At 38.6% G+C, this 25,209-nt stretch overlaps 1 long non-coding RNA gene across 1 annotated transcript in view; it reads right to left on the reverse strand.

Annotated features, from left to right (window-relative positions):
- Positions 1-25,209, reverse strand: part of LOC106490627 (uncharacterized) — a 328,891-nt gene that overhangs the window by 140,859 nt on the left and 162,823 nt on the right. Inside the window, exon 4 of the long non-coding RNA XR_010883175.1 lies at positions 15,472-15,547. This is a non-coding gene — a long non-coding RNA (uncharacterized lncRNA). The remainder of the gene's footprint in view (positions 1-15,471; positions 15,548-25,209) is intronic.

Genomic DNA, 25,209 nt, shown 5'->3' on the forward strand with positions numbered 1-25,209 from the left:
CCTTGAGCTGAGACTGCCTTAATTTTCTGGCTTATAAAGCACCAAGCATGTTGTTGGGACTAAGTAACAGATAAATAACAGCCAGCCAGAGCAGTGAAGAGTGGGTACAGATGGAGAAAGCACTACCAAAGAGGAAATTAAACTGAGTTCTCAGGAGCCATCTTTTCAAGATGGGAAGCAGGACATTTTGCAGGATCCTACTGAACACCACAGTTGATAGGTAAATGTTGGAAAGCAGACATGAAGGCGTGAGAGATGGCAAGGAGGTGAAGGAAAACTCTGTGTGTGTGTGTGTGTGTGTGTGTGTGTGTGTGTGTGTGTGTGTGTGTGACAGTGGTGAATACTAATGATTCATAGCAATGAAAGAGAGTAACAAGGAAAAGGGGGATTGTGGCAAGGCACAGAACAAACACAGCTGTAAGGGGTACAAATGAAAGTTGCAATTTAACAAAGAATAACTGTTCTGAACATTTTATGTAGCACGTCAAATCTATCAGATTTTCTCTTATTAAATCATCATTCTACAGCAACAATCATTCTCTCAATCAATCCCCCGTGTTGTTAACTCTTAGTAATGACTAACCTGGCAGGAACTGATGTTTACATATATTTTAAAGTCCTGAGCACTGTTCTGTATTTTTTGGATGGTAAATATCCTTTACGTTTTGTCTTTTATTTTTTACCTGTTTTTAAAAGATAGATACATCCAATTGGAAAATAAAGTTTTATAACACACACACTCAGACTCTGTTAGCTCAGGAAATTGGCAGTGGATAAGAACAAAACCATTCACCTCCTGATTGCTGATGCAAATCTAGCCCAAGTGAGATAGTCACAGAAGCTATAAAACTCCCATGGTGGCTTTGTGATTTGAGGGTTGTTTTTTTTTTGTTTTTTTTTTAAATGAATCTCAACCCACTTCAGGCCAAGAACCAGAATCACAAATCCACTGCCTCAATGAGCATTAACTGGCATCACTGCACACAATAACAGAGGAGATGCCAAGAAACAAACTGGTTCTGGAGACACAGTTTCCACTTTATCCTGGTAACTGATCATTGAAAAACCAGGGCTGGTGCATGCAAACGTGCAACACGCAGGGTAAAAAGCATTTGTCTATCTACCAAACAGAAACAAAACAAACCACCTGTATTCACATCAGCTAGGTGTTGCAACATTTACCTGAAATGTGAACTGGTTCTTCAAGAGTGCAGCAGTCCTAACCTTCCCCCAAACCAGAAGACGCCTTATAGTGTGCCCCTGTATCACTTCAGAGCTGAGAGGAAGGGCAGGAGAAGAGGAGAATAAACCAAAGGTTTTCCATCATAACTACTGAGGAAGAGGCAACAAGCCAAAGCACTCGTTACCACTTAGAATCAACAGAGTACACTGCAGACTTTGATCACGTTGGTCCATTTTCCCTGCCTAGATGAGACGAACAGATGAGGCATTTCATTTTGCAGAACACTTAACCCCAGGAGGACTACGCTGCACTTTTCATTTTATTAGGGACAAGACTGATTAACTGATGATTTGCAAAACTACTGCACTAAACAAACATACCATAGCATCCAAGAACATAGGGACGTCTAGGCACATTCCCCATGACTCCTTCTTTTTAGGGAGTATGAGTCATTAGAATCACTTGGGAATTAGTACTCCAATCTCCTCCCTTAGACACGTTTGCTAACCTAAGGCGGGGGGTAAAGGTCTCAGGACCCAAGAGTAGATTTAAGTTTTTCCACCATCTGTGCTGAAGTGCAGCCAATGCAAATTCCACCTTCAGATCTGCACTCCTGCACCTCCCTGTTATGTTTCATTTCACACTTGTTATCTCTATTCCTTAGAAACAAGAAAAATGAGCCATTTTCCACATGCAACTTGAAATTGTTCCTTCAGTGGCTGTTGTTTGGACATGTACTTGACTATTCAAAGTGAAGTGAGGTGGAAAATATAACTGCATTTTAGTGGGCAAGCATTCCTTATTTTACATAGGAATTTTTGGAAGCAAGTCACTCTCTTTGAAGTTTTCTGAGACATAGAAAGTGCTTATGCAAATAATGAGAAAAAAAAATGGTGAGGAGGTCAGCCATTTTCCTCTTCCTTTGCTTTTCATTCATTTCTTCTTCTTTTCCCTTTTTGCCAAAAAAAAGAATAGAAAATGAATGAATAAAACTAATGAAGAAAAAATGAATAAACAGTGGTTTGATGGTCTTCGTCAAAAATCACAAAATTAAAAAAGTGCTAGTCTTACAAGTTTTAAAGGATACCTATGAATACATATACACACACACCACTTCTTTTTGCTTCCATCACGGCAAGTGCTCAGAAGTTCTACTAAAACGTGTAAGAATTTCTAAATGTAGCTAAGCAAATCAGGAAAGGAAAGTTAATTTCAGTTGGTAAACTGGAAGAAACAGAGGCACAATGACCACTAAGGCTTCTGAGAAACTGGAGAAAAAGACATCCCTTATGTAAGTTAAACTTAGGATCTGACACAGAGAATGATGATTTAATATAGAAAACATAAGCTCAATAATGCTGATCCACTGGCAGAGAATCCAAACATGCACTACTTCTTTCTAAACCCACAGAAGTTGTTCTAAATTTGTTTTAGGATGGCTCCAGAATGAGCCGACTTGCCAAGGGAAGCTATACCTTTGTGGAAGCCAGTGTTCAGTATAGGACTCAAAATCATAAATTTCAAGATGGTTTAATCCATCAGAAGAAGGAACCACTACTTTAATGTAAGAGATAGAGTTTCACTGAAAATGAAAAGAAATCATTTTCAGAATGCCCAGGAGGCAATTTTAGTTCTCATTTAACCTAAATTGTTATAGGCACTGACTACACTTCAAAAAACACCTGTGAACTTGCTCAATTTTGGGCTGGGGGTGGGGGGGATCTGATTAAACCAGAACTCAGAGAGAACTCAAAACCAAAGCAGGCTTGAAACTGTCATGCCACTTGGAAGGAAAAAAGTAGCAGAAGCCAAGTTTAGAAACAGGAGCTCAACACAGGTGCACATTTATGTGCTGTTTGTGGGGCCACTGGAACAGCAAATCTGGACTCTCATGGGTCTTAATTTCTGGGTAGAAGTTCAAATCCTAACTTGGAGGTGGTGTAACTTACTTGATAACTAACCTGTTGGGCTTGCAAGCACTGGCATTTACCATCTTCTTCGGTGCCTACGTATACCTTGAAATCTAATCATCATTTTGTGGGCCGAGTGACCCATAAACTGAGATTCTTTGCAAAGAATCAGCTCTTTACCATGACATTCCCAAGAAAAGGTGTTTACCCATATATATAGTAACACAACAGTAAAAAAACCCTGTTCAGCCATTTCTGATGGAAGGTCTCAGATGAAGAAAGACTACCCAAAGTGAACAAAGAGCACTCAAAGTGAAGAGGCATCACCTATACTGTATCAAGTCCAAATCCGGGATGTATCTTAACCTAGAGCACAATTTGAATTTTACAGTTAGCTGCACATGTCCTAATTAGTTTCTCAAGCTGCACAGAAAGCAGAGGAAGTTCACTTTTAGACATGTAAAAGCAGACAATAGCAAACTTTTGAAAAAACACTATAGGGAGTAATTGTGCTCTGGAGGATTTATTTATTTACGAATGTAAACAGTACATACTGAGATAATACCTGGCAATGTTTATTACGATGAAAAACAATCAATACTTCTGTCTACTCCAATATCTGTCCATAAACTAGTCATTCTTCCTGGCAACCATCACAAATACTCATCTATTATAGTAGCTTTTGTCAGCAAAAAGGGAGGTGGTCACCTTAATTCTTATACTTGAGACCCAAAAGAAGACAGAATTAGATGTACCTAGACATAAGAATGATGGTTGAAAGTTAGAGAAAGAGATGCAGCTTACAGTATTGTAAAAAGCAACAATTCATCCCCATAGAAATTCAAAAAACAACAGATCTCGGATCTAACTTCTTCTGCCTCAAAGTGTTTCAACTTAGGGCAATCCATTACTTTTGCTGGTGACCTAATAGGCATTTGTTGCATTTTAGAGATGCATGTAAAGTCAGAAAATCCAATTTTTCATTCCTTTCTGTTTTTAAGTTAGAATTTAAAAAGTAATAATATTGAACTTTCCCACAGAATGCAAAAAATAAAAATGAATTTGTTCTGGAAGTTCTAGGTATTAGAATTTCTAAGCCCCTCCATTATTTTTTCTGATTTTATTTGCATTATTGCATAATGTCATATAGAAAAACTAGCACTTCTGTATCATTAAAAAAAAAATCCCTAAGCATTGGCTTAGTACTTGCTGCAACTTCATCTTTCCTAAATCTAAATCCCTCTTACTTGCAGTGTAACAAATAGATTAACATGTGATAAAACATGCATTACTATCTCTTACATATCACTAACTTAAGCAAAAAATAATGAAACCAGACAATACAAATGGAATCAATATTGCCATTTTCCTCTTCACCTATAATTCATATAATTTTACTCTTGTTAAAACAGTCCTTTCCAAAGAAAAATGATAAACCCAATTAATGTAACTATACATAAAATAAATGTATATTCCCCCCATCTAATTTCACATTTTGCTGGCTCACCATTCAAGGTACTTCTATTTTCACAGGGCCTAAAGATAAAATAAGACCTTTTGTGCTATGTCAAGTCCTGAGGCAAGAGCTATGTTCAAAAGTTATTGTAGTTATATGTTACCTTTTTCTCATAAAAACTTCTCTTTGACAAGATAATTGGGCTTGTAGTTATGAAGTGGGAAGAGCAAGGAGGTGAGAGGGACACAATTAGTTTTCCTTCATACTAGTCTAGATCTACAGGGCAGAGAACAGCACATTTTAGTTTGGACTAGTAAATCGAGCAAACAACACAGGAGCCACAGAGGAAGCTGTTATATGCAACACCAATTTCTGTAATTTTGGTAAGTAAGATATAGGTTAGAATTTTCTGTTTAGCTTCTCACCTTTCTTGCCTTCCACCCAAAGTCATTCTATTATCTAAAGGTTGCTAATAAAGCAGCCATTAGGAATGAATTGTGGAAGAAGTTTAATGTTAGAGATACAACAGCAAAGAGGTATAAAAAACAAGAATTAACCTTCCAAACACGTAAACTGGCAAAGATTCCACTAAGCAAATGGAGGGCAATCTCATCCATCTTTCACACCTGTCTATTATTGTCAATTTAGCCATGTAAATTAGTGATAGACTTTCCAATACAGAGTTAGCTTTAAGTGAGAAGACTGGGATTTCAAATTTCCAGCAGGAGTTCCATTAATTTTTCTAAAAATAAACAAATAAAGACCAAAGATAGACTCAGTTCTGAAAACTCACAACACTGAGAATTACCGGTGCAGGGATCTCCATTTGTAGACCACTGCTACAAAGGAACAGAAAAGCAAAAATGAGATGGAGACTGGGAATTTTACAACTGGTTTCAGAGCAAGCAAGAGCACCACCCCAGAGCCTCACAAAGGACCAGCTTGTTTCAGCTGCATAAGGAATTTACCAGTTCTCTATCAGTTCCACAGAAGACAGGACTGTTTTGTTAGCAAATATTAAAAATGGGCCAGATAAGGTAAGAGGAGAGAATTATCTCTACCCAGCATAGTCCTAGGAACTTTCAAAAAGAACTCCTAAAATTGGGAGACTAAAAACAAAATAAACCTTCACTCAATCACTGCTGGGCAAAAACATGCATACAACAAGCTATACGTCACTTTACAATTAAAAAAGGGTAAATCTACTTGTGTCAAAAAATCCATTTGAAATCTCTAAAAAGAACACCACATATTTATTTTTTCCACTGTAGATTCTTTTCCTCTACATCAGCTAAGGAACCACCTGCATTGCCTCCTTTACCTTGAGGCTCCTGCCACAGCAGACAGGGTAGTTAGGCTCTTGTCAAAGGCAGTGCTCCTGCTGAGATGGCAACGGACGCACATGTGCAAGCCAATGCATTGGGCATACAACAACCTACCCTCCCAAAGTCTATGCAGTGGGGCAGCTCAAGCACATACATTTGCAATGTGCCCCAGCAACTCTGAAAGGAATGTGGAAAAATCCCCACTGATGTTATCGGGGCTTGTAAAACAAAATGCTCAGAAAATGGCTGCACCCAGTAAAGAAATGGTGCACAGAAGGATCCCCTTGGCAGGGATTGCAGGTGATACCATGTTTGCAAACCTCTCTGGGTACTACAAAGAAAACTTGCTGTGTCCCACTACTTACTTGCAGCCCTGAATTTCTCTCTCCTGTTGCTAGCTCCAGAAAGGAGTAGGGGGACGGGCACAGTCCTATCCCATTCAGACAGTGGCATAAAGTGGTGGCAGGAGCCCAAGTGAGACTCAGTGTTTCACAATATGGAGGATACTGGTGTTTCCTATCATCTCATCAAGGAAAAAGCAGGAGGAGAAGTCTGTTACCCCTTCTAGACTTTCCCCCCCCATGCATCCATGGGTAATCACAATGCTGCTTTAAGAATTTGTTCAACATTAAATAAGGAACATCTATTTTGCTATACAGTATATTTCCTCTACAGAATTTTCTAGGTATAAGGAGCCTTAAAGAATAACTACCGTATGGTATAGATATATTCTAAACATTATGACAGAAAGTGTAAAAGATTAAAAAAAAATGCTTTTAAATATAATTAAATCACAATAATGATAATCACATGGAAAGCTGTGCCCTTGACAGTCTGACAATGCAGGGACACAGGAAATGTTTTCCACCATCAGAAGGCATGGGAAAGCTAAGCCTACCTCATGTTGCCGAGAGGTTAGTTCTATAGGGGAATATAAAATGTGTTTTAACAGCTGACAATTTCATAAAAAGTAGAATTTACCTGACACATTTTGAATTCTCTGGGAGACTGATGACTGCAGTGAAGGAAAGATCCTTTCTGTGTCTCAATATAATTACTGGTAAGAAATCCCATCCAGGGAAGAATCACCAAAACATTAGCCTCTAGTGCTTCCTTTGGCTACCTTTAGGTAGCACTCCACCCAACAAGATTCTGCACTTTGCCCTTAATACTTCCTAAGTACTGGATAAAGACCCTAACTCTAGAGTTTGAATTGCACTCAGAGCCAAACACTTAAATGTTATTGCATCTAGTTCTAAGGTGCCTAAAAGAGATCTGCACCTGGAAGTGAAGTATCCTTTTGTCATCATTTTTCATATTTCTGCAAGAGTCTAAAACTTCATATATGAAAACACAATAAAAATTTGAGTATCCCAAAAGTTAGGAACTATCTGGATGCAAAGCTTTGGCTCAGTACAACTCCAAAAACACATGCATTAATGTAAAAGTTTTTGTATTTGTTATGGCTTATAATGATACGTACTAGTTGTGGCCACCTTCCTGCATAAAGAGTTACCCTGAATTTTTGCCAGAGGAAAACAGGACAGGAAAACATTTGGCGTGACCATAACTGGTATCCTGAGGAAATGAAACATTTGCTAGATATCTAGGGTAGTACTAATATCTGAAGTTTTCCTTCATTGCAGTCCTAGAGCTAAGTGTGTCAGCACATACACTCGAGAAGACCACAGCCTAACAAAGGCAGTTGTAAAGTGAACAGGAGTTTGCCACAGCAAGCAAATGTCTTATGGAATGGCAAGCATAAAGGGATTACGGGCAAATGTAGCTGTAAAGAACAGTATTTTCTAAACCACAAAAATGGCCAAGAATTAGTAGTATGTCAATCTGTAACACAGGAAGAAACAGCAAACTAACATTTCTGGGGTCAATTTCACATGGCCAAGGGGCACCAAAACGAATTCAATAGCACTGAATACCTGACAACAGTAAAAAGCATAATCCTTTCCTTCCTGCAGTATTGAAACAATTATGAGGAATCAAAACTCTTACATTTAGGTGCCACCCATGAGCTTAAATCAATACTTATAACAACTCTGCCTATTGCCTCAGGGTTTTCTCATTTCTATTCATGCTACATTTTCAGTCAGGATGATGCACTAATATAATTCTGAATCCTCTTGGTCATCTGATTTCTGGATCCCTCAGCACTCTCTCTCTGCATTCCTCATGCTCATGTGATGTCCAGACTGCTGGAAATTCCCACTAGCTGGTAACTGTATCCAGGCAAAAGGCACCATTTACACACTAAGTCTGGCCAAAAGGGAGACCATTTTAGAGTTATTGTGTCCTTCAGGAATCCAGCATCACTTGTTCTGGAGAAGTGACAGACACTCAAGCATAAGAGGGTTAGTTGAATATTAAAACAGGGTAAGGGAGGTGACAAAACAGATCACCTTCCCTATTAGAAACCTTAATGAATGGAAAAGGAAACCAGGAATAGATGAGAACTCATCTACCTCTGGCCCAGACTCTGAAAATGATCTTGGAGAGATATTTGCGCTGATGGCCTGATCTTCCAGCCTATATTCATGGGAACTGTGCCACTGTATCCTATCTAAATGAACTGGGACACAGGATTATAATCTAAAATGGTTCAGATTCAGAGAGGACACGCAGTGATCTGGCGCACAACTCCCATCATTGCTGCTGGGAAACACATACCTAATTCCTTGAAAATGTTCTGCTGCTAAGAGCCATGGGACTCTTCATTATTTATTGCCAGTCTCAAAAGAGATTAGATAAGCTTCTTCTATCTTCCAAAAGATTTTCATTATTCAAAATTTACATGAGAACAATACATGAACTAGAATGAAATTCCTAAGAAAACATTATGAAGAAGACTCTACCAGGGAAACTAGTGGATTCAAGAGATTTTTTAATGCAGTTTTTGACTTAAGGATGCCATGAGTATTACTCACTGACACTGCAACATCTTGCAAAGACAGATAGTGTTCCAATGGCCTTTAACAAGGTAGATATGCCAAGTGCTCCCTATTTCTGATCCAGCTATCTTGCTGCCATCTTCTGAAGGCTGCTAAAGGAGAGATCTATAAGAGAAAGAGGCAAGGAAGGACAACAAGGTCCTTTTAAATTACGGGATTACCAAAATGCTATAGGATAATGACACGCAGCACAAAAGATACTGGAAAAAGAAATCTCTTGTCATGAGGAAATACAGCACTACAACAAGATGTAATATGCAGGAAGACCCTGCAGAATGTGTATTGGCACTAAAGCCACTAGCAGGTCAGCAGTTGAATTCTGTAGATGATTTGTTTTAAATAAATAAATAAAATAAATATTCTCATCTCTCTTGCACCAGTGGAAATTGGTGAAAACAACAGATCAATTTTGACACAGCTGAGATTAAAATCTATTCTAATTAATATCTAGATGCAGGGGGCAATAATGGAAGAGATGGCAATAAGAGCCAAATCTCCTATAGTAAAACTCAGAGCTAGACCACTTACACTAATGAAGAATCTAGACCAGAAAGTCTGGGTAATTTAGATTCATCAGACTGCTCCACATCAGACACTGGAATCTGAAATGATTCAGTGAGAGTCCCCTCAGGGACACTGATGTAAATATAGAATAACCACAATGCCTTTCTGTGGAGTCCCTCCCATTATACACTGACTTAGTTGAAGAATTTAATTTTGAATAGAACAAAATAAAACTGCACCAAGGATTGGAAAAGGCCAGAAGGTCCGTGTTGCCTTTTTACCTTTTGTAGCTTACCTAATGACATCTCTGGTCTAAGAACAAGTTTCCTTGCTCAATAATCTTTACATTTTCATTTGGCTTGAAGTTAGATCGGCAACTGCTTTGATAAATTGAGTGAAAGACTCTATACTTTCACCATAACATCTTCAGGTGCTGAAATACTGAAGTGTTTTACAACTGACTACAGCAGTGCTACTCAAGGAATCAACGCTAATATCCCTATACCTCTTAATATGAGTGAATCACAGCCCATACTCCTATACATACTAAAGCAACCATATACCATTTTCCTATCTTCATCTACTGTGGTCAGTATTCTGCAAAAAATAGAGCTGCAAGCTATGACAAAATCAGGTTTCTACCCTTTTGTATACTACAGCTGATGTCCTTACCATACAGACGTGGAAAAAAAACCTTAAACATTTGTGAGAAAACAAACAAAAAAAGCATAAGAGACTTACTTAACAAACAATCATCCCCAACTGTTTTTGTGCTTAGCTGTGACTGGGATTGATTAAAACCAGTGTGAGAACTAACAAAATCATCAGGCTGGCCAACTGCATTTTGAGGTATACACAGTTTCATAAAGCGGAAGTCTCTTTCAAGGACGTTTACATGGAAATTCAAACAACAGAGAGATGATCAAAAAGTTCATAATCTCGTGAGAAATTTACTTTTTGTAGAAGACTTTACCCTAACCCCACCACATCTTTGCTCTGATCATCAACTATATTTGCACCTTGCAACCATCTCCACGATCTTTGTCACAAGCCCTTATATCAGGCAAAATCTGGAATGTCTTCATTCATCTAAATTTTAAAAACTGGTAATGGAAGCAAACCAGTATTAGTCCACTGATTGGAAAGAAACCATGCAGACTCACAGCAACTGAAGATCTGTCCTTTGGCGTCTATAGGAATCCTTCCCCTGTCTTTCTCTAACAAAACAAAGGGTCAAAGCAAAACACTGGCAGCCCACTGAAAGCTTTGAAGAGACAGTATGGTTTCAGTTATGAGAGGATGGAAAAATGAGAACCCTAGGGATCTTTTGGGAACATTAAGCTTTATTAATCAGGAATGTATTAGCCACATACCAACATTCCCAAACAGTATTTTTAAAGGATGCTGAATCAGAGAAATGCAAGGGAACAACAGAACTCATCTAGCCCAGTCTTCTGCCTTATGGCAAGTTCTAGCACACCACAGAGACCATTTTTCTAACCTGTTCTTAAAAAAAGAAGTCTCCCCTGATGAAGAATCCACAGTATCTGCATGCTGCACATCCCAGCGGTTTACTACCTGTATAGTTAGAATATGTTTCTTAATATGTAACTTGAGTAATTTTTGCCGCTCATTGAACTGATTTCTTTAGGTCTTTCTCCCAGTGGAAGTGAAGAACAATTAATCACTGTGCTCTTGATTATAACTTTTCACTCGCTAGAATACTTTGTCATAATCTTCTCAACACATACAACAAAAGCAACGTTTTCAGAAGCACATAATGCCATGTAGGGCTCCTAAGTATCCTCATGCCCCTGGGCCACATAGCAATCAACTAGTTTCTGCTTTCTCAACAATTTTAACACTGGGATAATGACTGCCTTGACAAACATCTATGACCTCTCCACATTTCCACTGGGGTTCCACAGGTAGAAATCAGGGCAGAATTTATCCCCATGAGTTTCTGAATTAATGCCTTGCTACAGGAGGGAGAAAAGGCCAAATTAATTCTCTCTGTTCGTGTTAACACAATTCCTCAATGACAGTTTGCTCCAAGACGTAGATCTTCGTTCAAAGGAAGCATACTTCCAAACAGTCTCATTTCATATTTGTATATGTCTTCTCCAGCAGAGCTTCTATAAACCAGTACTTCTGCATCAAAAAAGGGCTTATGAAGCTATGGAGTGTTTATGTTTAGTCAGAGGAATGGATACTGGGAATTTGCAGGGCTAAACAAAGCACAACTTAGACATGAAATTCTAGTTAAAACAGCAAGTTACAGGAAGGATGGACAGATCCCATATCCATTGGGAACCATGAGGATTCTGGTGCTATAGAAGATGTAGTACGGTGGCTTGTTTGTTGCTTCAAAATTCTTCCTTCATTTAAAAGCACTACTGTGATGGAAGAAGCCCTTCTTAGTCCTGACATCCTGACGCTACACATGCAGCTTGCACTCTGGGATGCCCACTTACCGTGTCACATTGGCTTGGGTTCTGCCTGTTCCTTTCCTTATGCCTGCAAGCTCAATTGAACTTATGAAAATTCAAACTGTCTTCTGTCTGTTTCATACATCATCAGCAAATAATCAGCAGACAAAATGAATTTGCTCTCTGTAATTTGGAGGCTACATAAATGTCTCTGCTGTATAATACAGAAAAGGGGAACAAAGTTTGGTATGCAAGGTTAATTCAGCATGGAGGAAAGCAGCAGAGAAACAGACGGAGAGAGAACGTGAACAATAAAATACTCAACAGTGGGGAGAGTGACATGAGAAATATTTCTGTAAATTTGAGTTGGCCTTGATACCTTTGAGTGATGGAATTAAACAAAGGCACAAGTGAGTTTTGAAAGATCACACCCATGAGTGGCTTTATCTCCATCCCTTGTGTTTTGTCTACACAATATACTTAATAATAATAACAATAGTTAGTATTTCTCCTTGAGCTTTGCAAATACAAACTCAATAATGCTCACAGAGCTGTATCAGTATTAACCAAATTTAAAAAATGATCTACTGAACAAGGTGCGGAGAGGATAAATGACTTGTCCAACGCCACTAAATGAGCCGGCATCCATCAAGATTAGAACACAGGATCTCTTGGTTACTAATCAGATCACAAGGCTACATTTGAGACTGAAACCTTGAAAAATTCTCTTCTTAATAAAAATACTGAGTACTCCTTATTGTCTTAGTCAATGACATCATAACTGAAAGCATAGGTTTTTGCTTTGAAAGCACATCCTATGTGTCTTTTGTGCAAGTTTTCAGGTTGTTTATACAGAATTTTCTCTTTCCACACCCTTTATACTTTTCTTACTGTCTCGTTCTAAAATCAAACGGACACTGAATGTGAGTGCAGATAACTACTCTACTAGATTTAATCCTATTTGGGGTTAGCTGCAAACTGCAAAGTCCTTAAGCATGTCTTTAAAGTTAAGTATGTGACTAGTCCCCTTGACTTCAATGGAGCTATATCTATGTAATACACATACTTTAGTAGGTGGCTAAATTGGGCCAGAACACCCAGCATAAAAAGAATCAAGCCCACAGACTTTTCCCATTAAGAGCATGCCTGCACTACATTTAGAAAACCCTGTTTTCAGGCAACTGCCTGTCAGATGTGTCGTGAATCAGTATACATGACATCACGAGAAAACAAAGTCAAGCATATTTTCAGATCATCTGAAAATTTGGCCCATCTTACATTAATCAGTTGGTTTAGGGACATCCCTACCCTAAAGAAAGGTTTCCAGCCTTCAATTAAAAAACGTTAAAAAAAAAAACAATTAAAAAAAACCAGAAAATTACCAGAGCATAGCTTCTCTTTTCTTGTTTTTGTTTTCTGTTAGTACAGGAAAACCATACTTGGAAGCTCGCTTCATTACAGGTCTAAGCATTAGAGACATCTGATTACAATGAACATATATATGAAACAAAAGGAAATCCTTAAGGCATATTTTCCTCCATAGTGAAGGTGCACCCATTGTTATTGTGCCAAGTTACTCGATATGTAGACATAAGAGGTATAGCAATAATCACAGTTTTATTTTACAGTGTACATGTGCATACATAAAAGTCCCTCCACCTTGCTCTTCTACATTCCAGAAACAGGCTGTATGCCAAGGCTACAGAATTTAGGGGTGGCTAGGAGTCTACAGGCGGAGTATTTTTGGAAAAACAAATCACACCAGAAACTAAAAATTAGATAGGTATTTGGACCTCTACTTTATAGTGCATACTAAATTACTGAACTGAAAGAAGAACTGGGTTTAACAGAAGAGACTTGGAGTCATGGTCCTGTGTTTCACTCCCAGCTTGACTTCTGATTTACTCTGTGATCTTGAGCAATCTGCTCAACATTTCTGCCTTGATTTCCTCAAGACCCTTGGTAAAAAAGATGATAGTGTTTTATTTCTATACATGAGTTCTATACTTGTATATTTATTCCCCTCATCAAAACCCTACTCTCTCATCTCCTCACTAACTGAAAAAGCCCATTCCAGCCAGCACCATTCATTAGGTCCATATATTACTACCCGGTATTTTGCCTTACTGCTATCCATGCAGGACTTAGTGACCATCTGGTTCCTAAGGATCCAAAGAACATGCCTTAATTCACTCCTCACTCTGCTGTTGCGTTCTGGAAAGAGAATTGCTACTCCTTTCCAACAAAAATTCTCCTGGCTGTTCACAGAAAAATTGCAAGATGACTTTGTAATTCAGTACTCTCAGATTCAGGAGTGTTCCCCCACTTCCCCTCCGCTGCAACAGCTCCCTTTAAATTGCTGCCAGAGACATCAAATCCATGAGCGTTTTTAACTTGGGTCACGAGTGTAATTGCAAGGTTAACCTCCGGTGGCCAGGGAAGCTGCTCACGGTAGAAATTCAAGAATGACAAGCAGAAAACGTTAAATAGAATTCACTGGCCACAGCCTGCCGTTAATGCACAATATTTAAGCAACACAATGGCAAGGCCCTTGCCAGTAATGTAAAAACCCAGTGGAGTCGAGCCAGAATGGCACAATCTGCCTGCCTGAGTCATGCTTGGCGTTCCACACTGGAAGGGGCAGGCAGTAGCTGCCCACAGTGTACTGTACCCTTCGGCTAGTTTAAAACAAATCATTAAGATATAATTTTAAAAGTGGGGAGGGGAGAAGGGGAGGAAGGAGAAGGAAGGCAGAATATCATGTAATAGTTAAAATATTTTAACACTGAGGTACAAAAGTATCACTTCGGAAGAAGGTTCTAGGTTTCATTACAGAGTGTATGTTTTGATCTTAAACGAGAAAACAAACGGACTTTGCTTTGTAGCATTTCACAGCCTTATACTGTCCAACTAAAATCAATTTTTGCCTAACATCTATAAGCTTCTGGATTTTTATTCGTAAATCATTTGATTAAATTCAGACTATCTCAATCAACTACATTTTCCCATCCTCTTTGCTTGCTTATTGTTCTGCCACTGAAGTCCCAAATATTAATTATTTTCCCAAACAGATTCAATAAACAGATTCTAAATAAGGGTAGATCGGACTGATGCATGATCTGACATGCATTTATGAAATAACAATGCTCTTAGAAAGAGACTCTTCTCTTGCTGAAAGATGTAAGATGTTATTTTGACTGTTTTGTTGTATCACAGGAGAGATGAATTAGGTATTTCTGCCTTCATCTATGTTCTAAAGCAGCTGAAGCCTTCTGTGATGTCATCAGAAAGTTGTGCTGTTTTTTTCTTATATAAAGGACACAAATTTGTTATGACATCACAAAAGAGAATGAACTATCTTTTCTGCTATAAGGAATCTTCTGCTACTTTTTATTACCTCTACACCGAAGTGCACGAATCCTCACTGGCAAAGCGACAGGAACTGTATGTCAACACAGTCACAGACACACACTATTCCTAATAATATTCAGAACAAAGTAAAAAAGGATGATTTATTCGGGAGGCTCAAATTAAAGAGCTGCAAGATTTAAGTTTTAATTTTTAAATAAAACATCCTTTGAACTTCTAAATCCCATTCAAGGAGACTCTGACCTTTATCCAAGACCAGTTACTGTGCTAACACTTTGGTTGCATATTGAGGAAAAATACTGACAAAAGGTACCAGAAAAGCTTTTACTTACAGGAACGCAGTGCAGCTTAATCTTTTTGTTTTTAAGGTGCAGTGATTTCAGCATCTACAATGTAACTTCAGGCAGTCTGAAAAGAAACAGGTTAAAATCTCTTTCAGTTATAATTGGTATTTCAGATTTAATTAAAAATTAAACTTTCATAATGTTTCACCATCCAAAGCAATGCATTATCAGTCAAGCGTAGCCCTTTTTTTTTTTTTTTTTTTGTCAAAAGAAGCTCTTCCCAGAGTAGTTTGCAATGAAAAAAAGAAGGGGAAAAGGCAATTCAGAATAGCAAAATATATTTCTAGAGCAAAAGATCTCTGAATAACTTGGAAAGAAGCCTTCTGCCACTTAATTTTAACAATCAACCTTATATTAATTAAAAAAAAAAGGAATCACAATTAAAGAAGACAGAAAAACATCATCACATACCAACGACTGTGGGGGGAAAAAATGTTAATTTCAGCAAAACAAGGACATTGCTAGGACCAGAATGTACGAACCAAAAGGGAAAATATGGTTTTAAATAATGCCAGCCAACAACATTTTTTAAAATCAGTTCTACAGCATGTAGCACTTTCAGACTGTTGCATGGAGGAGCAGAGAAAGAAAGACAAGTTTAAAAAGAGGAAAATCTGTTTTGAAAAGTGTACAGGCCAGAAGGCCCCTTGTATTTTTTGTTAAGGGTGAAATAGCTACTCTATAAAACTGTAACATTTCTTATCACGTAAAATAAATGCTGTTTTACTGTGCAAAACAGATGATTAAGAAGTGGTAACTGTGGACATAGCATTTGAACAGATGCAAAAAAAAAAAATTTTTTTTTCAAAGTACAGTTGGAATGACAATAAAACTCCAGGGGGCTGCACCATAAATATGAGTTTAAATGTTAGCCTGGAGTTTAAAACCTATGGTTTTAATTATATCTATTATAAAGGCTCCAAAACCAGGAGGAATGAGAAAAACAAAAATATTAATAATAAATTAAAACAATTTTGCAATAAGTTGTCAGGATATGGCCTCATAATAACAAACCATACGGATATATACACTGACACATACCATGTAGCAATGATTTAATAAAGAAACAAATCACAACTTGATTAAATTCTATTTTAAAAACATGACAGTAGAATTTTCCTAATTTACCCCATTCATAGTCAAAGCTATCTTCTTCACTAGCAGCATACAGACAGAGACTCTCAAATAAATTTTGGATCCAAATCTAATCCTGATTTTGAACGTCCCACAGTCTGGGGACAATCCGTAACTAGAATTTTATCTTTTTTCTCCCCTGAGTAAAAAAAATATTTCTCCACACTTCAATGTTATATAATCCTTCCCAATCCTTCCCTACAGATGATTAAAAAGAAATGCATTCTATCATATCATATATGCTGGCATACATACATAGTCATATGCACATATATACTACAAACATGAATGAGCTTCAGAACTTATTTTAGGGTTTAGATTTTTAACTCTGTGAAAATTAGAGGTATTAAAAAGCAGGAGGCAAAACAGAGAGCACAGAAGTGGACAACACAGCAAGAATTATCAAAATTTAAGCAGGTCCATTCAAACAAAAAGAGCAAGAATCCACACACTGAGGTACTATGACAATACTTTCACAGGATAACCTTTATAGACTAGGACTACATTTTTGTAGTGATACGAAAATTGAGACACTAGAAATCTAAGTAGCTTGGCAAAACAGAATCATTTGAGAAACACGTTCCTCATTCTTTGTCCAGTCTTTAGATCAAGTAACTACCCTTCATTCTCCCGACTGGCACCTAGTAAGATATACAGAGGAACAGTGGAGAAATCCGGTGGGAGGGGGAATCATAAGTCTATCAGAAATAGGCAACAGCACAACTGTCAGATGAGTAAAAACAGTTTCAGTCTCTGAACTTCCATTTCGTTCCTGTCCTTCCCTTTCTGAATTTACTCCTTTTCTAATATCTTGAAGACTGCAATGCTGGCTTTCTGTCAGGGAAGGAGAGGGGCAGTGATATTTGCAATCCAAAGCTATTTCTTTTAATGAATGCAATGAAAAACCAACCTCAACTGAGAAAACAAAGAGCATTCACTGAGGGTGAAATGTATCCCTGTATAGAGAGCCAGCATACAGACAGCACCACTGAAGCCCTATTCTGATGACCTAAATAGGATAAATTGGTGCATGGACTTCATCACAGTGAATTTTGTCCAAAAAAACCATTTTCTGGTAGAGAAGGAGGAAGTGTTTTCCCCTCTCCTATCAAAGCACAAAGATGCACTGCCCCCTTCCCAGGCTCCATACCATCCCGATAACTGTCCTTTGATTTTGACAGTATTTTTCCAGCAGTTCTAACCTAAAGTCTTTCCTGCTCTGTGCTCGTTCTTCTAACTGGAAAGAAAAACAAGGAAATGCAAGAGCTAGCGTTACTCCGCAAGTTAAGCAGCAGGGCCTAGTGCTGTCAGTGGAGCAAACGCCCTCTCCACAAGGCAGGGGAACTGGCTTAGTGTTTCTCGAATGGCTCTTTTTGCCACTTAGTGCTGGGGGGAAAGAGTGTTGTCTTAAAGAAGTGGTGTCCCACTGCCCTTGGGAAAAGCAAGGAAGATGGCCTCAGAACAGCTGGTGAACTTCAGCTCGAGAGAAGCCCAAGAGCAGGAATTGCAAGCATGCTGAGTATGGCAGGTCAGGAATGAGGTAAATGAGCAGGGCATAGCAGGAGAGCAAGTGTTAGTTCTCCGTAAAGGTTTTAAAAACAAATCTACAAAGGTAAACATGTTTCACTTTTCTTTTTCATGATTCTTCCTTGCCATAAAATTTAGACAGAGCCTGAAAATGGAGAGAGCAAAGCTACTGACTGACAGTTGAAGGTCATTTAGCAGTAGCCCGTGACCTGTACAACACCTGACTCTACTGTGCCTGACTCACATTCGTGAGTCACACATTTGTCCCCCACTTCCATGAGAATCATATTCATTCCATCTAAAAATTAAACAGAAGAAAAAAAATCATTCGTTATCAGAAAATATTTCAGCAATGAGGCTGTCTCTTAGCAAGAAGGAAGTTCCCTATCTGAAAGGGTTTGACTTTCCTTGAATACCTGGAGTCAGCTGGAGTAGTTTAATGAGAATCATATGCAGCTGATTAGTTATGGGGGGAGGGAAGGGTAGGAGAGAATATAGCACAATACTTATTGGTAGCTTTTGAATTTTCTGCATAGAATTTACAACATCAGTCAATTGATCATTTCCAAAGTACTTGCTCATATCATTGCTCTCACTTCTGGAACTGAAAATCAATGATGAAGCAACGGCCACAAATAACTACTCACAAAAAGCAAAATACTAACATCCTAACTCAGGCAAAACCTCACTGATTATATAAAGAAGGCCTCTTGAAGAACTCGGGGTGGGGGGAGGGAAGAGATCAAGCCCATTAATTTCAAGAGAATTTGCAAACAGGCACAGGGGCCAGCCAAGGGACCTCACTCCAACTTTAGAATCCAAATTAGGATTAGAATTTAGCATATTGCATGCCATATACTTTCTGATGTTTTAGATTTGGAAACATAAGCAGGGCTATGGACTAGCTGTGTCACATAAATCCGAGAGGCAGGTCTGTACTGTACAGATTTCCTCAGCTAACAACAAACAAGCAAACTTTGAAATTGGAACCCATATAGGCATGTCAGCACAATGCTCTGTCTAGGCTCATTAGTAACGCAAAGGAACAAATCTTATTAACATAGACATAGCATTACACTAACACAGCTAGCCTGCTTCTGCTCTTCAAGGTGAACGTACTTCAGCTGATATTAGTGCAAGGGTCTCTGCTCTATAGACGTGTTTACTTTGTGTCGCCATTCATTTGTCTTGAGAAGATAGAACAATAATAATAATAAAGCAATGCATGTGCTTAAGAAGCCTCCTAAACAGGGGTGTCTTCCTGAATCAGAGCCTTCAGTATGCTTTCGAAAGTATACAGGAGTTTTACTCATTTTCAGCTGTCTTCCAAATCATGACCATTCATATGGTATAGCAGCAGGGCCAGATGCAGCCCCGCTATCAGCGTGGGAACTGAACTGAGCTTCTTCCTAACCCCAGGACTGCGGCCCAACTGTGGGTTGCAGGACTGGAGACAGGAGAAGCCTGTATTTTGTGGTTCAGTAGAACAGGAATGGAGGAGAACCTATGGCACTGTGCTGAGACGAGAGTGTTCCCACCGCTGCTGTTCGGGGGGGAACTAACAGGCAATGGGAGGCTGAAGCTGCCTTTGTCAAAATGGTAAATCTCCGTCTGTTAACAGTTCATTGCAAAGCCGGTGCCTACAGAGATTGCACCTTGTTTATGGCATTCACCTTTTGAATTGAAGTTTCTCAGTGAGGACTGTCTCCATTACAAATTTTAACTTCCGAGCCATGGCTGTTTCAGGTAGGAAAGTATTTTAATCAGAAAAAAGGTATATTTCTGCCGACCTCTCACCAAGAAAAGTGCTTGACAAGTGTAGAAAATACTGCCTTTGGGCACAGACTAACACAGAAACTCCTTGAAATTCAGGTTTCAGAAAGTTCTGAGACACTCAAATGAATAAAAGTCGTAATGCATAAACAACCCTAATGGTCACTAACAAATAGGTACTGTGTGCAGTTTGACCTCAAGGGACCCAAACCTGTTCAATATGTTGGATCCCTTACAGCACAGTCCACCCCTCTCATTTACTCCTGCTAACAAAGTAAGCAAGAAGCACTTGAGAAGCCCAGCTGTGAAAGCACATTAGTAGCTGAACTTCTCAACCCACTGAAGAGTTAGTCTCTTTAACAACTGCACTTAAGGCCTGACCTGGAATCCTGCAGTGCAGTTTAATGGGTAGCTGTGCTATAGCCAGGTGGGACTGCATTCTTCTAAATACCTCTTGAAGCTTTCCTCCTACGCGGGGGTGATGATGGTAATCAAGTTGGCTGCTGAAAACCATGATATTCCTTATTCCAACTGTTTTCTTGCACAAGCTGTCCCTAGATCCTGTTTATGTTCCCAAGGAACAGGAACAGTGACAGCATGCAGCTTTCATGAGGCCTTGCCCAAACAATTCTTTCTCTAAAGATACAATTTTTTTGTGAAACAGCTCTGAAGCTGATATTCTCTGAACATCTCTTGGAATACAGCTCGAGGACTTCACTTATACCCTTTACAAGTCACTGTAGCATAGAAGCTTCTCCCAGCTCTTTTCAAGGTTCATAATGCTTTGATCTTCACAGCCTCACTGCTCCTGTTGAATGGTATCAGCTCCCATGGCTCAAATTATCTTTTAGTGCATAAAATGATAATACCTGTTAAGAAGCAGGCTCTATCATATAATCACAGCAGAACCTTCACATTTGTTCTGGTTTAACACAGAAACTTACATCAATAAATGTTTCATTGTGATGGGTGTTTCAGTGCAGTGACAAACCGGGCGGATAAAGGAAATGTGGTGGATATAATTTGTTTGGATTTTAGCAAGGCCTTTGACACAGTACCACACAGGAAGCTCTTAGAGAGACTAGAGAATTATGGTCTGGATAATAATACAATAAGGTGGATAAAAACTATCTGACAGATAGGAAGCAATGAGTTATTAATCAATAGTATTAGATAAGAATAGAAAGAGGAATCTACTCAGATGCCTAGCAATAGGTGCTAGGACTATCATCATTAAACAGATTCATTAAATATCAGAAAAAGAATGTAAATGTTGACAGCATCTTAAACTGATGATTCAGAAATAAGAAATAAATCAAATGTGAAAGGGTATTAAGGATCAAAATTGTAAGATCCAAATAACAGAGATGTGCATAAGCAGAACAATGCAGTATTTAATATATATTAAAATGCACAGGTGTTATTAAATACTGATCTGAAATTTGATTTTGAACTCAGAAATACAAAGTTTTTACCATGTGAATATATGACTACATCATACTACTCTGCACTAATATGGTCCAGTTGTGAAACTTGCTTCCTTTCAAAGCAAACCAAAACCAAGATCTCAACCACTGTGGTCAGGCAAGAACATCTAAATTCTTTTCTTAGAGTAAGAATATTAGTTCTAATGTCATAGCCAAGTTTAAAGCAGTTATGTATGACCTCCTTAAATTGTTCTTTGCAAAAAGGGTCCTTCCTGAGTTCCTGCACTGAATTCCCCCCTTGCATGGTTAGAGCCTTTCTGTTGCTGTTTTGGGGTAGAGGAGACAACACTGAGTTGTCTCCACAGAGAGACTGTGTACACATAATAACTCGCTGTTTAATAGGCACTTCCTCTCTCCCTTCCCTACCTCCACAGATCTGCCCTGAAGAGGTTCAGTCTGACTCTTATCTGTGAAAGAGTAAGATCTTGGATGAAAAGCAATTTACTGTGGTGAAATGAAAGCCCACATGGCAATGCATATATATTTCATAGGACATATGGCAGACAAGATCAAAGTGATAAATCTTTATTCTGAATTCCAAATGTCCTAAGTGTTGTACAATTAAACGTGACAGTTGAATATTTTCAGGATAAACTCAGCAGTATCAGCAGGGCATGAAATTCATTACATCCTACCACTTTCTCCCTTACTAATGCAGGAATGTTCCTTCCCTTTTACAGAGAACAAGCCCTCAGGCACCACAGCCCGAACTTACTTGGGCTACTCCAAGAATAAGGACAAACTAACTTTTATTGTTGTCATCCTTGGGGCAGCAAAAGTGAACTGACCCAACTGGAAAGTTGTGATGGCTCTTACTCTGACTGCTCAGTAATGGTCCATTACCTTGCAATCTGACATCAAGAGACTGTACCCTGCAACTCAGGCCCTTTTTGACACCCCATCACCTATGCTTTTGGGGCCTTCATTCTTCTCCCAGGACTTACAGTACCCCTTCCTTCTTCATACAACAACCAGACCCCATGTCCTTGACAAGCACCTCCTTTCCTTCCCCTGGCCTGTGCTGCGAGAGTCTGCCTTCTCTTTTTCACCTGCAGAGCTCCCATTCCCCCTCCTGTGCTGCCCAGAGAGAAGGAATTAGGACAAAGGTGTGACACTCCTATCATGGCAAAAAAAGTCAGGAAGGGAAGTGATATCAACACAAAGAGCTGATTTACAGTTCTTGCTAATGCCGGAGAAGTGAAAAGAATGAGGGGTGACAATATGGCATGAAGCTCTCCAGACCAGCAACAACCAACATCCTCCTGGGGCTCTGAAAGACATGGAACGGACAGAAAGCCCCTTTCATTTTGCTATCCTAGACAACCGCCTACTTTGCCCATACATAAAGTCAGCATTGGGTTTCCCACCCACAGAAGCTTTTTAAAAGGGCCTTTTACCCACTTCTTTTGGAACTTATCTCTAAAGACCTGGCAAGGGCCTTGGGAGGAACTCGGGATTTTGGTGTGTAAGAAGGGACATGCTACCTTTCAACAGGAGTGTTTTCTGAGTCAGGACAATAGGCTGAGTTTGGACTTCATTTAAGCAGGTGCACCTCAAGCAGTACCAGTAGGACTCTTCCAGATTATGCATGAACTGAGTTTATCCTACAATGTGCAGAAACACAAATCAGATGAACAATTTTACTTAAGCACATTATGTATTCTCTTGTCACTAGGCCATTAACCTGAAGTCCAAAACAAGCTTCATCTTGTACGTCATGCACAAAACGATGCCCAGAAGTTTCACATTATTTCAGTTTATGTAACTGCCGTATTAAGCTCAAGGCCCAAGGAGGATAATGAATGGGCTACTGAGAATCAATATTACAGGGACAATGTTACCAAAATCCCCCAATTTCATTCATCTCAGAAATCTTTGGAAATTTAATACCAAAGGACTTAGAGACCTTTGGACTGTATTGTAAATCTGCTGCTTCAACTTTAACACAACACCAATATGAGCTCTCAAATATTTTCCAGTAAAGTCCATACACATAATTCTTGTTAAATTAGACATTATTCTACAAGAAGTGAAATTAAGACCAAGCTGGAACTATACAAAAGTTCAGGGAAGTTCAGCTCCTGCATTATGATTTTGGCAAAGCTCTATTGTAATTTTTTTCCTGGAAACAATACAGAAAAGAACATATCAGCAATGATTCAAACTGATCACTGTGTCAGAACAGGAAATAATATTTGAAGAAAGGGAAAAAGAAGAAACACTTCCATTTACTTTCAATATTAGTAAAAACAAAAAAAGTTTTTATGTTGCCAGACACATCCTACAAAATTTAGCTAGTAAAGCAACAGCGTCACTTCTAGGTATGCTTAAAATGGATTTGTGAAAAGAATGGCTACTTTTGTTGGAGGCCAAGAAGTAGGGATGTTTAAATATATTGCAGAACTGGATTCAGAGAGCTCAGCATTCTACAGGGCTGGTCCAGTACAAATTATGTTTGTAGTTATTCCACAGACCTTGAGCCTGGCTCTCTATTATGCTCTGTATTCACATCTATGCAATATTTATCTTCACTTCAAAAAGGTATGTTAAAGAATATGTGCTATATATGAGTTCAGGCAAGTGGGACTTCTGCAATGGGTGAATTGTTCAAAATGCCAAGACTGAAATTCACATTGGCTCCACTTGCACTACAAAATTCAAAATGCCCTTAACAGATAGTAAAAGATTATTATTAGAAAATGAAGGTCATGTATTCAACCTGTTTTATAATCTATGCTTAAACAAAACACATAGAATCAAAATGTACCCTCATGTGGTCAGCCAAACTACAAAATTGAACTGTTGAAAAAAACATTGAAGTTGTCGGAATTGTTTCAGGTAGGGAAGAAGAAATGTTCAGATATACAATTAGTAACTAGATTACTATTAAAATAATAATTCAATCATTTTCAAGCCTTTTCCAAAATACCAGAAGTGATTAGAACACATTATGGACCAGTCACTTGCCAAGTTTCATGTTTGAAATCAAAACTGTTTTTAAATTTCCTGAACAACAAAAAAGCATTTTAAAACTGGTAACATTCAGTCATGGTGATATAAGCACATACCAGCCAATCTGAATCTTGGAACATTCTTGATCTAAAGCCTTTGTGTTGCCACTAAGCCCAGAAAAATATTTCAAGCCCAATTGCTAAGACAGTGAAAATAATATTCACAAATAAAAAAGGATCATTTACATATTATATAACTAAACTCTTTATTTCCATCAAGGTACACTTAAGAATTAAAACCAACAGAGATCCTTCAAGGCTTTTTGTCATCACAGCTCTGAGATGCAACTTCACTTTTGCTATGCATTGCAGCATGTTTCTCTAAAGATACACACAGTTACCAGAGACTGCTGCAGTCTGCATGGAAGGTCAAAGAGGCTTCCTCCCTCTGCACCTCCTCCTCAAAGAGCTGTGCACTCTTAAAGTATGTTCTCTTCAAATAATATACAGATGAAGTGGGTCTAGCATGGAGGAGCTCTTTAGCTTCTTTTCACATGTTGAAGACCTCTTTCTGAAATGATGCAGGTCAGCACTATCTCGATCTTTGTCCCCATCAATACCGGGCAATGCATAAGGAACAAAATTCAGACCTGTATCTTCCACACTGAAGGCACTTCCAAAATATGTTAGGCCTGATAGGAAACAAAACACCTAATGCTGTTCCACTCTGTGACTATCTCTTTAAAGATTGTTGCATGGTTACTCTAACATATGCAAGCAGAAAAAAAGAAATAAGATAAGAAGCCAATATTTTGAGCAATAGTTTACAAGAAAAAGTACAAGAATCCAGGAGT

The sequence above is a fragment of the Apteryx mantelli genome, chromosome 1 (genome assembly GCF_036417845.1).
Source record: "Apteryx mantelli isolate bAptMan1 chromosome 1, bAptMan1.hap1, whole genome shotgun sequence".
Taxonomy (NCBI): domain Eukaryota; kingdom Metazoa; phylum Chordata; class Aves; order Apterygiformes; family Apterygidae; genus Apteryx; species Apteryx mantelli.